This window comes from Solenopsis invicta, chromosome 5 (assembly GCF_016802725.1).
Source record: "Solenopsis invicta isolate M01_SB chromosome 5, UNIL_Sinv_3.0, whole genome shotgun sequence".
Taxonomy (NCBI): Eukaryota; Metazoa; Arthropoda; class Insecta; order Hymenoptera; family Formicidae; genus Solenopsis; species Solenopsis invicta.
The window spans coordinates 16,186,653-16,201,489 of record NC_052668.1 but is presented as its reverse complement, the minus strand read 5'-3'; the positions used below and the strand labels follow the sequence as shown (position 1 = coordinate 16,201,489).

The following is a 14,837-nucleotide window of genomic DNA, read 5'->3' as shown; positions in this document are numbered from 1 at the left end:
ACGCAAAATAATTACAATGATAAGTAATTAAATTATATATAAGATTACATTATGAAACTAATATGGTCAAAACGGTGATACAAATATTTTCAATTAACGAAAATTCAATATTTCGTCTGCACCTGCCTAATGTTTTAAAAATCAATTTACATACAACGTTTTCACAATTTATCTTTTTAACACACACACACACATACACACTTGTTTATAATCGAAAAAAAATATTGGTTTTGATTAATAATTCAAATGTAATATAAACATTTATAAGTTAATAGTGGAATGTATTAAAACAAATATAATTCTAGCTATCTATAAACGCTAACAACATTTTATATCTTTGTTGCAAAAGACATTGGATGGAATTATATAAGAAAAAAGTGACGTAACTGACACGACCTCCGTTGCAATTCCAGTCGCGATTGCCGTTCATATCACGAAATAGCGGGAAGATTCGTTCTTGTATTGTGCAGAGATAGCGTTGGTAAACATGCCCTTCCCATATGTTCCTTTCGGTCCAGACTGCCGTCTTATCAGACCGCAGACCGCGCAAAGTGCAGTTACTGAATGGTCGTGCGGACGATTCGTCTCTTCGATGATCAGATATTCATGAACTTTGAGCATAGACAGGCGGAGGAAGACGTCTAACTAGAACTGTGACGGAGGGTAGGAGGGGACAAGCTTGTCCATTCAAATTTCAGGGACGGCGGCGGTCGATGATACAGCGATTCAATGTTGCATCCTTGTGAAGTCATTGCGTCGCGTCACCGCCAAGGATCACGACAGCGAGGTCGACTATGTCAGTAGTTCTTTCTCAAATGTGCGACAGACTTTTAGAGCGCAGTCCTTTGAGACAAGTTTTTCGTAAACGCCGCGCTAAATTTATCTCATATACGTAAGATAAAAAAAATGAACAATGCAGGTACATATACGGTTGACAAAGAAAATCAGCAGAGATAGAGTCACGGCACCGATCAATGAAAACAGATAAGAATAATTTAACATATTATAATTACATTTTCAAGTTAAAAATAATATTTTAATCAAAAAAATTTACCTATGTAAAAATTATAGATCCAAAAAATAACAATTCTATTTATTCAGTTTTGAAGTCTTATTATTTTTCTCAAGCAGTCATTTACTGGTGATTCAGCAACTGGTGCAGTGACCCTATGTTACTTGGCGACCTCGATGACTGACAACGATAGCGTTTATCTGTTTGATGAAATGGATGTTATCGCGGATCCGTTATTCGTTTAACCTAGGGAGATTAGAGCAATCGTCGTCACTCTGGACAAAGTTTTATTTCGGCAGTGGGCCAACGGAAACGAAAGATAGAGGGGCCGGTCAATATCAGAATAGTAACCTCATTGACGTCGTCGTAAAGCTCTGATAGAACGGCTAACGGCAGTTTTCGAGGATCCCATTTCCGCCGATAGAACAAGAGGGAACAACGTGTCTTTTTATCTTACCGATATTCCCGGGAGTTTCTCTAACCCATCTTTCTCGACCATTACAGATTCTTCCGGTCGTTCATGAACTTAAGCCTTAGTTCCTCCAGCGGGATATTGGTCGATTCCGCATTTTACTCGTATTGTCGCTCTTACAATGGGCAATCGGTAGTCTCAACGCGGAATTGATTTTGACGATTGTCGAGGAAGTTCATCTACTTCGATCATCAGTAAGCTCAAATGTAAAGCGCGAAAATCGTAGAGTTTGGAAAATTCATTCGGCAGCGATCTAAGTTAGGATTACGATTCTCCGTCGGCCGCTGTTTTACACTCGAACGTGTCGATTGTAAATATCCGATTCAAATTCAGCGCAAGCTCTACTTTCACGCTTGGGTAATTGTTCGCGCGGATCGTTGGATAACCAACCGATTCGTATCCTCGACGCGCGCCCGCGGATCCACCCTTCCCCCCTCACTCCCCTTCTAACTATTCTGAAACCAGACGAAGCGCTCGAGTCGGTGCTGAGGCACGTTCCTGCGCCTGCTAAATGATGCAAATACTAATAATCGCGCAGAGTGAAACGTTGGATAATTGAAATGTAAACATCGCGCCGTCATCCACCCCCATTGCCGGGGTGGATGGCGCGCGAGAGACGCGGGATGAGTTTACGGGCTCGGGGCATGCTGCGAACGTCGAAACCAAAAGGCTGAAGAGAAGGAGGTAACGGGGAAATTGTCGGGGACCAAGACGCGGAGCAAGCCGATGTAACGTGTGCATACGGGTTTCCAGGTTTATGAGAGACGTACGTTTTGACGCGTCGAGACTGACAAGCGGAACGATTAATTTCCGAGACGCGCCACGTAATTCAGCTACGCTCGCATTATTGTTTCACATCGCGCAGATTATAATCGATATTTCGACAAAGTCTTGCGCAAAATATTCCGAAATTGCAAATGCGTCTATCTTGAGACTCGTACTTCAGTGAGAAGAGTGGTGATCCTTTTAGGATAATTCGTACTGTACTGCGCTATACGTTGCGTGCACACCGTCCTACACGTAATCGAGCTACATAGAAATATATTATAATAATATCGAGTTCTTGGGATATTGGAACTATTTGGCTGCTCGTATATAAGGTAAATGTAATAGGGTCGTAGTTATTGGCCACGAGACAGTTATTGGCCACTTGGGTTTACGAAGTACTAATTAGGATAATGGCTATGTTTATGTCCTCCCCAACGATCGGACAAGAAGCCGAGTTGCAGTCTAAATTACATCGGAGAGAAACCCAATGTCGTAACGGTTCAAGCGAGTCTTCCTCAAAAATCACTCTGAATATTTCCCTCTGAGCTTCCAACCCTCTCCGAGCTTCTACGAGAATTCTCCGTGTATTCGCATCTTTTAAGATCTTTTATCGCGTCTCCCGTGTTTTGTCGGGATTGCGGATCAAATTAGGGTGAACATATTAGAAGGCAATTTCAAATCGATGAACAACGAGGTACTGCTAATTACGCGATTAGCAAGACAAAGCGAGCGACGTGAAACACAGTAGAAGAGATTGATTCGAAGCGAACGGAGCCAAGTACCGCGCATGATCCTCTACCCCCTCTGCGCTCGTAAAGCTTTTCAAGGGGTGGTTGGGGTCCACGTGGCGCAACACGGTGCTGTCAGTCGCGTCCGACAAGCCAAACGCGTATCACGTCCCAGGGCAACCTGATTTTGACGCGTTTCGCGATCGCTCTTTCTCGATAAGAGCGAGGTATATAGTCGACTCCCTCGACGGTGCTATTCTCGTCATCAATCGTAATCGATCTGCTGTATCCATTATCGACCGTGTCGCAATACCTCCGACAATTCGAAAAGGTAAGGTTGACATTTTCACTATTGTACGATTTCGATATACGTGTCAAAATTATATAACGATAAATTTTACCAATAATAGGAGAACAGACCGATGTGTAAAAACTAATTAAAGATGAACGTTATTTGGAGCTGGAGTTTAGTACTTATATTTCTTTCGTGATTTTATGTACTGAGAGAAAAAATTACTAAATTTTAATAAACATTTGTCTGAATACTTGCAAATAAGTATTTATTAAATATAAATAAATATTTATCTAGTATAAAAATCACTAATGTAATTTAACTGTTGTTTTTTATTGAATAAATATTTATGTACTGTAAATAAATATTTCGTTACAAGTATTTAAATAAATTTTTTTCTGGGTACATTTTCAAGTTCATCAAGTTTTAAGTTGAATGAGAATAGTAATGTCACAATATTAAATTGGTAATCAATCGATTGCATTAAATATCCTCTCATGCTTCAAATTTGCTGAGACGCCCGTCTCGGAAAATAGGAAAGTTCGGCTAAGATGTTATTTTTGGCAACGGATTCTTTGCAATATTTGGAGGAAAGGAGTAACAGATGCTTGTCTTTATTATTAAATTGATCATCAATTTAATATTATGTAATATCATTACTTTCAACTCATATTTCAAGAACGAAAATTTATTCGACTCGCAGTTCGATGAATTTAAAAATGTATATAAAATTGCATGAAAAATATCAGCAGATCTAATTAGATTCAATTATAAAATTGAACAAAGTTCATTTTTAATTAAACGAATTTTAAATTTCTCGCTAATGCTCATCCAATTTTGCACTGACTTGCAATTTGAGTAAAACATTATTTAGCCTATATCTTTCTTATTTTTCTCGTCAGTAGAAAAAATTGTGCATTTATAGAAAAATAATTGGTCCAAATCACCGATCGCAACATACGTTTCTTATTTCAGTTCTTTTTGTCCTATATTCGTCCTGCGTCAATCGCACAATACGAAATAATCGTTTCCATCGATTTAATTTGTACTTGCGTGACCGATAATGACTCGTATTGCACAAAAGAGATATTGGAACGCATCAATTATCTCGCTATTCTGAATTTATTCTCCGCGCTGCTCCGTTCATGGTAACAGTAATTAACCTTCCTTTGTCACACGACTTTGTCTCTCGAATAATGACTTCACGACGCGACGCTCCTCCGTACGTCCCTTGTTTTCCTTTATATAAATTTACATTAAAGTGAAATTTTTCTCTTGCGCGTTTACGTAGTTATTATCTCGTGTACAGAATGCCTGTAATGCAATATCTCGAGATGAGGGAAGAAACGCAAAATTGTCGCGAAATGAAACAGTTTAATGAAAGCTCTTTTTTTAGCGAAGACTTTTATCCATTTTGCGTTACAAAGTCTTGAAAAAAAATTTTTTTTAAAGGAAAGCGATATACGGTTTGCAACGTGAGAAGAATTTTGATATTTATCCTGATAAAAAAATCACGATCGTATAACATGACACGCGATTACTACCGCGACCGCCGTAGGTGCAAACTGCACAAACGATAATTAAAACGTTTGGCTCTAGAATCCATGGAAGCTGTTAGCAAATGACGACGTGTCTATCATTAGATGCCACGGTATGCGAAAGGGACGAATGTGCCGTGCGTGAGAACTCGGAACGAAACTAATCAATCGGCATCCACGAGTGGAACTATAAAAAATGAAATGAAAAAAAAAGCATCGCGGTAAAAACGTTAGACGAGGAGAGGGGCACACGGGGAAAGATTATTTCGCTGGCGACGTCCGTTTACTCGTATTATAAATTACCGACATGCTGCCGCTCGTCAATAACTTTTTTTCACCGTTAATTTCTCTGTGTCGCGTCGTCTCTGTTAATGAGTGCCATTCCGCTCTTTTGCTCCCACTCCAGAATTAATTAGTTTGAGTAACCCAATTAAAAATGAAAGACTCGCGCGGAACAATGTCGAGCGCATAACCGCGCGCGATCGTTTCGCGATATTCGCTGTAGTAGTTGTCTACTCTCGCGTAAAAGCGAGCGTGGAATGTGGTATCCGGAGAAAATTAATTTACTTTCGGCAAATATCCCATTTGACGCGGATGATTCGTATGTGTTTGATCTTTGCATGCGTACAGCCGAATTAACGTCTACCGCGCTTACATTCAACGATCAGATTTCTCTCTCTGCAATGTTATCAAATTTCATCGTAATATTCTCTATAAAAAGTGCGCTCTGTAGATCTGTTTGTTTTGTTACTGCTATTTGCATGGTTTAATGTCGCGCTCGTAATGACCAAGAAAAATCGATGTCGCGAAATATCCCCGTGAATGCAGACGCGCTCCGGACGCCATTTAAATGCACTCGATTGTACATACATTAAACGCAGATAAACGTCAAAACGGCCGGGAATAAAATAAATCGAGATTCGTTACCGGTTTGTAATCGGAGTTTACATACCAATTTTTCAGTAAATACGATATCGCAAGAACATACAGACGGTATTATACCGAAATGAATTAAACTGCCACAAAACCAATTCGATACGGCTTTTGTTTAATAAATTAAATTTAAAATTTGATATATAAATTACGGAAAATTGATATCGGCGCCTTTTGAAATTGCAGAATTCCATATTGCGCGCTGTTTTATTTGCAATAGTATAATTAAATGCGTTTCTGAACATTGATGCTGTAACTTATTTTCGATAGAATCTGTGCAATGTTTTGCGTTTATTATTATATTATAATAAAGATCAATTTTTCTCATTTGCAATTATTTTTTGCAATTGTTTACCTATTTTTACCTATTTTTACAATTGTTTTCGAGCACCAGGATAATAAATGTTAGTTAATAAAATTTTCATAGTATTGGCAATGTGTCGTGAAATATTTTGTTTGCTGAAAATGTTTTCAGCGAAGTACACTCATAACGCGCAGGATTATATTAATTTAATTTTAATTGTAAAAGTCGACGATTCTCGTGCGGAGAAGTTGGTATAATTAATTACGCTTTTAACAATTAGCGAAATTAGCTGTTTAACATTGAATTATCTTACTAGCAAACAAGCGCTAATATTTAAATAAATTTCTTTTATCCTCTGTCGCAAGATTGAAAACAGTACAGTTGTTCCATCCTATTAAAGTAATTAAACACAGATCTGGGTGCGAGTACACAAAGTTTTACCGCGTAAAGTCTTAACGCTGTGTACGTGTTGTATATGCTCCGTGCATGTTATCTCTTTGCCCTTTATCATTTGAGTGCATGATAATTGAGTGCATCTCTTAAATTAGCAAATATATGTGCAGCATCATCTAAGAGTTAATTTCGTGGAGGAGAGGTTTGCAAGGAAACTTCACCTTTAAAACTGCTTCCTTATCATGCCTAGGAATATTGTGCGGCCGTAAATCTTCTTACAGTAACTACGTGGCGCTCGTTCAATTAATCCGTAAAACCAGCATCGTCAAGAGAAATTTGTACGTAACTTAAACGACGCAGGAGAGCTACTAAAAAGCAATTTAGAAACTAAATTTAATGAAAATTATGCGCGTTTTAATTAATGAAAAAAAAAAATCTCATGTATTCAATAATATTTTCACAAAGGTGTATTGTTTTCTGAACGTCAATATTTCGTCCATTAAAATGGGTGTTACCGTAAAAACGCATTATGTTATATCGCGTGAAATGCTCTTCGGTAGAAATTGCAGGCGCGACTGCCAATTTTACATCGTCTTTTTCGAGGACTGCAAAATTTTTTTTCCGGACACTCGGACCCTTTGTGCACTTGCCCTTCCATTCGGACGGGTTGCACATTGATTGGTTTCGTAACCATCCGCCTGTGAAACAAATATATCGCATCATAGTTAAAAAAACACGAGCAACAAGACCGCTTTGTCGAAAACGACAAACGACGCACTTCAAAACTTCGGCAGTGATCACGCTCAATTTTGCAATCACGGTCAACCATAATGCGCCTGCGGCACGGGTTTGTCAGTTGTCACGGCTCGTGAAGTCAACTTATGCGGAATAAGGTTCCAAAGAATTCAATGAAGCAACGCGAGAACTAGCGAAGTATTATTTATATTATAAAACATTTATATGCAGACGAGACAATGTTGAGCCTTTTGAGGAAAATATTATTTTTGCACCGTAAAATCTAAAAAGAATGCTTATTTTTTACGATACAGAGTTTCCTCATTTGTCCCTTGCTAAAAAATAAAAATCACTCGTTACCCGAATAATTGTACTTTTCGAAAAATTTAGAGTTTCTATTGTTTTTAAAGCTTTATATCTAAATTAGAAAATCCCAGAGCTATTTTTTACATTTATTTATTACATTTATTTATTTAAAAAAATTACAATTTTTTAAATAAATAATTTCTTTATCCAATTTATTCTTAACCTTCGATATTTATATGTATTTACTACATTTTTTAAAAATGAAGTACAGACATTTATTTTAGAAACTTGAAAATATGTTTGTGAATTTTCAAACATTTTTTCAGTCACTTCACAAATGAATAAAAAAGTGATCGGAGATACCTATGATTACGAACTAAAGAGATATCTTTTTCTTACACGATAACTTTAAGGGTCAATGAAATTTTTAGCATTGTGCAGTATCAGCTGCATCTTTGATGTGCGGGTTTAAATTTGGTTTGCATAAATGGTTGATTGCTCCTGTCGATTTTTGGTACATCCGCCAAAAATATCTCGCGTAAATACTGTATGTGTTTAATATGTTTCCGAAGCCGAACGTAAAAGAGCTACGAAACGGGAAGAAGAGGGAGCGAGCTTAAGCAACGCGCTTCTGGTTTTGATAGGTCGTCTGTACGTGACGTTTCGATAAACAGTCACAGCTTATATAGGTTCGCTATGCGCGCGTGTTCCTCCACCCGCGTGGATCACGAAACGAAAGCCGTCGGTGCACGTCATGAATTGGACGCGCTTTACTATACAGCGCAATTTCATTATACAACGCACCGTATTTAGAACAAAACATTCCATTAACTCAACAATGCGCCCGTTTGCCAATCGACTACACGCAACATATACAGAACGTTTTGCGCACACAGTTTCGACTGATTCAGCTTTTTAGATTATGCCCAATCTCGAGATCCATTACATGAAGTTTGAGAAAAGGTAAATAAATTTGATTAGGGTAACTGTCTCAATTTCTGCCGTTTTTTTTCAATAGTATTAGAATAAAAAGTATTATGTATAAAAACATTTGTTTGGCGTAATAAGCCTCAATGGTATTTGGTGAAATAATTTTAATTAAATGTTTGATAATCAAATATTTAGTAATATTTAGTAATCATTTTGTTTCTCTCAATATAATTATTAAATATTTGGTTATATTAACTAAACGTTTGATTGAAATTATTTCATCAAAGATTGATTATTTTCTTTACAGTATATGGTCAATACCTCATATTTTTATCATTTAAATAATTAGTTTTTCATCTTATTGCTTTTGTTTTGTGTATTAAAAATTTTACTTAAATAATAATAAAAAAAATGTTGTATATTTAAAAATAATTATCAATTGCCACTACATGTTAAAAGTGCCGGTAATTGGCATAGTTACCCTATTACTTTAAAAAGTATGTGAACGCGTTCTAGTGCGTATAAACTTACGCGTGCTAATTACCAACGTTTCAATCGACATTTCCATCGAACAAGGACGGTTGCCAGTCGCCGAGAACGACGAGTTGATGAAAACGGCGCATTGATTGACAGAGCGCATTAATGCAAATTAACGGACTGCGATAACAATCCGACGGACACATCGGGATTGCTAAATATACAGAATCACGCTGGCGCAAAAATTTCACGAGTGACAGACTGTACCGTACCGTCAGCAGCGACGTCCGATCGAGCCTGCAGCTTGCAATTTTGTCATTGGCTCACGGGAAGAATAGCCTCCGTTCCTCGCAATCATCTTACTGCTTTCTTTCTTGAGATCTTCGGATTTGTATTAAGATCGCGGCGTGCAAGGAAGATAAAGGTAAATTAAAGTCGGGACCCCGTTGGAAAGCTCGGCCCGCGCTTTCCGCATCGGTTGATACCCTTGCACTATGGTCCGAGCCACAGGTGTAATCTTCGAAAAGGCTTCATTGGAGCGCGACGAGAAAAAGAGAACATTTCGCATCTCGGTGGAGGATACTGGGAACGGAGCTATCTCCGACGACGACTACGACAACGACGATGGCGGAGGGTAGGCCAATCTAATCTGGCCGTGGGCAACGGAAGGCGATATCGGCCACCCTCTGTCCTCCATTCTAGTCGATCACTCACTTGATCATCCCTCTCCATTTTATCATTCGCCATAGCCCGGCACTGTTACTTTGCCTGCTACGCATTGGAGATCGACCGTCAGGTCGGGTCCCGATGACGTTCATCCCCCTTGTTCCTCACCACCGTTCGTCGACCTAACCCTCGTAAAAAGTTTCTGTTCTTGATTAACACTACGACTCGATTTAATATAAGAGGGTTTCGAGAAAAACGTTGGACACGCAATCGTCGGTTTGTTGATGGAAGTGGCCGAGGGAACTCATAAACGCGAAAATGCTTGTTCTCACCAATTAACTTAATCTTGTTTCTTTCTGACCAATACAGAATAAACATTACTTCTAATCTTATCAAAGAGAAAGAACAAGGTAAAGAGAGGACTTAATGACTGCATTAAATATATTAAAATTACAATCGAATTATAACTTTTGTTAGTAAGCAGATAATAATATTTAAAAAATAGAAGTTTATAATTCCAATCATATATTAAATTTAAAAAATTAATTTAATTAAAGAAAATTACGAAGTTCCATTTACAATTAAAATAAAATCTAACCCTACTCAAATATCTTTTTATTTTAATCTAAGTAACAAAAATATTTAACGTAAAAGTTGGTTGCCGAAGAAAATGTGTCATTTATAATTTTATCTGATTTAGATTTTGTTTGCAGTACCAAGTTTTTTTAAGTTAAATATTTTTGTTGTTCAAGTTAAAATAAAATCGCCTAAGTACGACTTGGGTTGAAATAGAAAGAACTTTGAGTGAGAATACAAAAATATGTTAGTCGAAGTTTGTATTATGTTGAGAATGACTCCAAAGAGAATCGAAATGTACATTTTGTTTTTAATGGACATATAGAATAAACTTCTTGTGCGCATTGATAACAGCGCTGACTCTCATTAGCCTTGACAATATTTTTCGTTTTAAATTTCGAGAGTCTCTTTAAATTGTAAATTGCATTTGTAATTCACGCAGGTTGCAAAATGCGTCAAACTTTTTTTAACTTTATTTTCATGACCTTTGATACGTTAATTAATTGTTACGATTGTATTATGTTAGTCGCAGATTGTATTATGTTGAGAATGACTCCAAAGAGAGTCGAAACGTACATTTTGTTTTTAATTGACATATAGAATAAACTTTTCTTGTGCGCACTGATAACAGCGCTGACTCTCATTAGCCTTGACAATATTTTTCGTTTTAAATCTCGAGAGTCTCTTTAAATTGTAATTTGCATTTACAAAAATATGTATCACTTTGATTTTATTTTTTTAAAGAGATATTGCCACTTGAATTTTTTTTTTTAAGACACTGTCGCTCTTTGTGAAATATAGGATGAAGAGAACTTATGTAATACAAATAAGGCAAAATGAATTTTGCTATAATATCTTGCATTAAATATTACGGAACAGTAAATTTTCTCGCGATCAAAAACGCGTTTATCTCGATCACATGCCACGACGGATTTCTTCAAATATTTGATTCCTGAAGCAATGAACTATGAATCACAAGATGGTCTCACGTTATTAAACGAAGTTCCAAAGGGACAAGATCGCGAAATAGAGTGGCCCAGGGGAGCACTCGTGTCGGCTAAATGGAGAACATCCTGCAGATTATCGAAGATATACGGATCCTATAATGCTCTACTTAGTCAACGGAGTAATCAAGCGAGAATTCTGATTCAAATCGTGATTTATAGATGCATTAATAAACCCACCGTTTATTGCAAACTGATAAATTATGATTGTCCAATTGACCGTTGGTCTTTCCAAACCATTGAATATAAATATCCAAAAGGTGCACACATAATATCGAATTAAAGGGTATAATAAGGCTTTGTCTCGCACAATGCATATTATTTATAAATTAATTGTACAAAATTAATCGAATTTAAATGAAGAGTAAATTATAAGCTAAATAAAGTTATTTTAAAGTATCTTTGTTTCCTCGACAAGACATCTATTTCCTTCCGGTATAAATCGAAAGAGACGAAAACGTTAATGGCGTTCGATCATTGTCGTTTATCACGTTGAATCTCTTTCATTGCTGTATACCCGGACATCGAGTGCTTTATGGTCACTTGGTGGGCTCGCGCGGGTTCATAAATCAAGCTTGCTTGACGAAATTCCATCTGGAAAAAAGACGCGCGAGCTTCTAGGATTTTTACATTGTCTGCGGGTGACAAATAACGCGTGCCACGCCGGCGGATTGTCGTCCATTCTAGATACGAGGGTGTGTCTTGTAACAAGCGTAAGAGCGGAAAAAAAGGCGGATAAGTGAGGTGAGTTATTTTCTGGCCTCCGTGGAGTTCGAATTGCGCGGCGAATCGTCGTTGAGAGCGAATGCTCCATCATTGTACTTCGATAAAAGGGATCATAAATCTACGGGCGCGGCCGTCACTCGCGGGACGTAGTTTCCGTGAAGATAATCAAGCCCCAATAAGCTGAGAGATGTTGATGGCGGTGTTACTAATTGCGCCTATAAAACATGCTAAGACAATTTTGTCTGCGATATATATTCATGTCACGAGTGGTCGAGCGTTGTTGGAATAAGCTAAATTAAATATCATTTTAACGAGAAATACTAGAAATTAGTGGGCGAAGTTTGCCGAAGTCGCACCACCTCATCTAAAATTATATGGTGTGCCATTATGCTTTATTACACTCGAGACGTTAGGCACAGTAGCAATTTTGTTATTTACGTTTGAAAACTTGCGAGATTATAGTTATAATATTTTCCGACACATTTTTTAGTTATAAATTGTAAAAAAAGATAATAAAATGACTTAGGTTTTGATCATTTGTAATGATCATAATATTGTTAGAATTAGATTAATAGAGTTAAAGTTTTCTTTTTACTCTTGTTTATAAATTACATAATCAAAGTTTTACGAAATGTCCTCGTTTTCTAAAGTCGCACGCATTGCTTGCACTGAGAAGAAAAAAATGGTCGCACAATTACCATAATTTAACTTTAATTCATAGTCACTTTTGGTAACAACTATTTTTACAGCTCTATTAATCATGCTAATTATAGCTGTTAATTATCATTACTGCGTAAATAGCGAGCGAATGTTAAGAAAATGTATTTACTTTATTTGTGATTGGAAATTTACCACATGAAAATGTTTATTTTATTTTTAACATGCGTATCTTGATATTTTACTATCGTAATATTTGAAACTATCATAATCTATAGTGTATAAATTTTTTATAGTCATCAGAACTATAAACACAAGATTATTATTACTAACATTGTAGTAATAATAATTATAAATGAATTTCTTAATAATTATCTTATCATGCAATTATAATCACAAATACCAAACGCTTTTCTCTCTCAGTGTACGCAATTTTAACTACAGTGATATAAATGGTTGTGTTTTACAGCAGACTGAAGAGAATATAGCCAAAAGAGAATACAGAAAGTGCCCGGAATCTATAAATTGTGCTTTCAAAGAGACTGTAAGATTGAACGAAGTAAATAGGAAATATGGTATTTCTGTAGAACATTTTTACGATATTATCGGAATGAAGTTTTACGAGCTAGTACAGACTCCATGAACGGTAGAGAACCACTGCTATTTTGGAAACCTATAGTCCGATACTTAGGAGGCCCGTTTCTTAAATCGACTCTCTCCATCAAAAATCCACATTTTAAATATTATAATGATGCAAAGAAATTATGAAACAATTATATAAGAAAGGGAAAATATTGCACTTTATTTTGATGTAAAGAACTTAAAAATATTCTTCATAATTTCTGAGTTATAAGCCTTTATATGAAAAGCGATGCAACCTTCTCCTTTACAGCGTGTCTCTCGAACTTTATTCAGTTAAGATTATTACTCGGCGAATTTAGTGACCTACGTCGAGAAATGTTTAGTCAAAATCAAGTCGGACGCGGCCAAGCGAATGGAGGAATCACGCCTGGATGGGACAGCTGAAAGCATGCCCATGCTTCATGCTAAGGCGTACAAAAGCAGATCACATATGAAAGAAGAATATGTTGTAGTTTATCCGGATTTCGTATTCACTGACAAATTGCCGCAAAGAGCATATCTTTCATCATTGCGCTTCGGCTCGAATGGATCATAAATCAAAGAAGCGTGTTCAACCCGTTTCCGAGGGAATTCCTTTCGGTGTTTCCTGTCCCCGGTACGTATGTAATGCAGCGTAACTCGTCTTTACTAAGTTTTAATAGCCGCCGCATTACCATACATATACGCGAAGGATACGTGGATAAATATTAGATGCAGCTTTACGGGAATTAACGGACATTTTCTGGCTAATAATTCATTTCTTCTGGACTGATGGCTACTCACTTCATTACATTAAATAAGATAACGCTAAAAAATCTATCATGCGACTATACTAATAGTCATACACATATAGCAAATGGATAGCAAAGATATGTACTTTCCATGCTATTGTTCTTTAAATGAAAAAATATATTATATCTATTTTTAAAATTACGAAAAAAAATTGCAGATTGTTCTATCTTGCATTTGAAAGTAATACAAATTTGACGACAATTTTCTAGTTGAATTAAAAATTATTTTAATAAGAAATAGCAATGTGCTTTAATAGAAGTGTATTAAGAAATAACTCCGTTACAGCTTTAATCACTTGCGACATATTAACATTGAGAATTCGCGCAGGGTCGACTAAACTAACTTTTCCACCGTACAGGTCGTCTCTAATCTTCTTACCGTGATGTTGGAATGTAACGTACTACTTGTCGCATTAGTAAATATATTGTCTAAACTTGTTTTCTAATGTTGTTATAATCTCTACAGAATTTTGCTCAGTGAGTCCACACAATATGTGTTCAATTACATTAAACCAGAAAATAACAAGTCTCATGCACTGACAATATAATAAGATCAATTAATTGAATTTGAAATGTTGATTAGATGTTAAAAGAATTAATATCGCGAAATATGTTTCATTTTTACGTAGTTTTCTTCAGGCGCAAATATCAGTTAAGTTACGTGACATATTGTCGTTCGAACAAGAATTATTCTGTTATATAAACTTAATTAAAACGATGATGTATAGGTGAGAGTAACATTCAGTGAGAGCACTAGTCTTATTTCATAAAGTACTTTTTTTTATTTATAAAGCATGGATTCCTATAGTATATAAATTGCGTGCTGATTTTTTATGAGTTTTGAAAACTTTTTTAATGAAAGTAAGAATCAAAACTGACGGAGGATTGTTAAAACAGGACCGACTTTT

General features: G+C 36.4%; 1 protein-coding gene across 7 annotated transcripts in view; it reads left to right on the top strand.

Annotated features, from left to right (window-relative positions):
- Positions 1-14,837, top strand: part of LOC105205834 (tensin-1) — a 122,160-nt gene that overhangs the window by 64,226 nt on the left and 43,097 nt on the right. The window contains exon 1 of one of the 7 annotated variants that reach the window (XM_039449975.1): positions 3,107-3,311. The exons of the other annotated variants lie outside the window; for them this stretch is intronic. The gene's annotated coding sequence lies outside the window, so the exon portion shown is untranslated. Of the gene's footprint in view, positions 1-3,106; positions 3,312-14,837 lie in introns of those variants that run through there. 7 annotated transcript variants of the gene reach the window in all.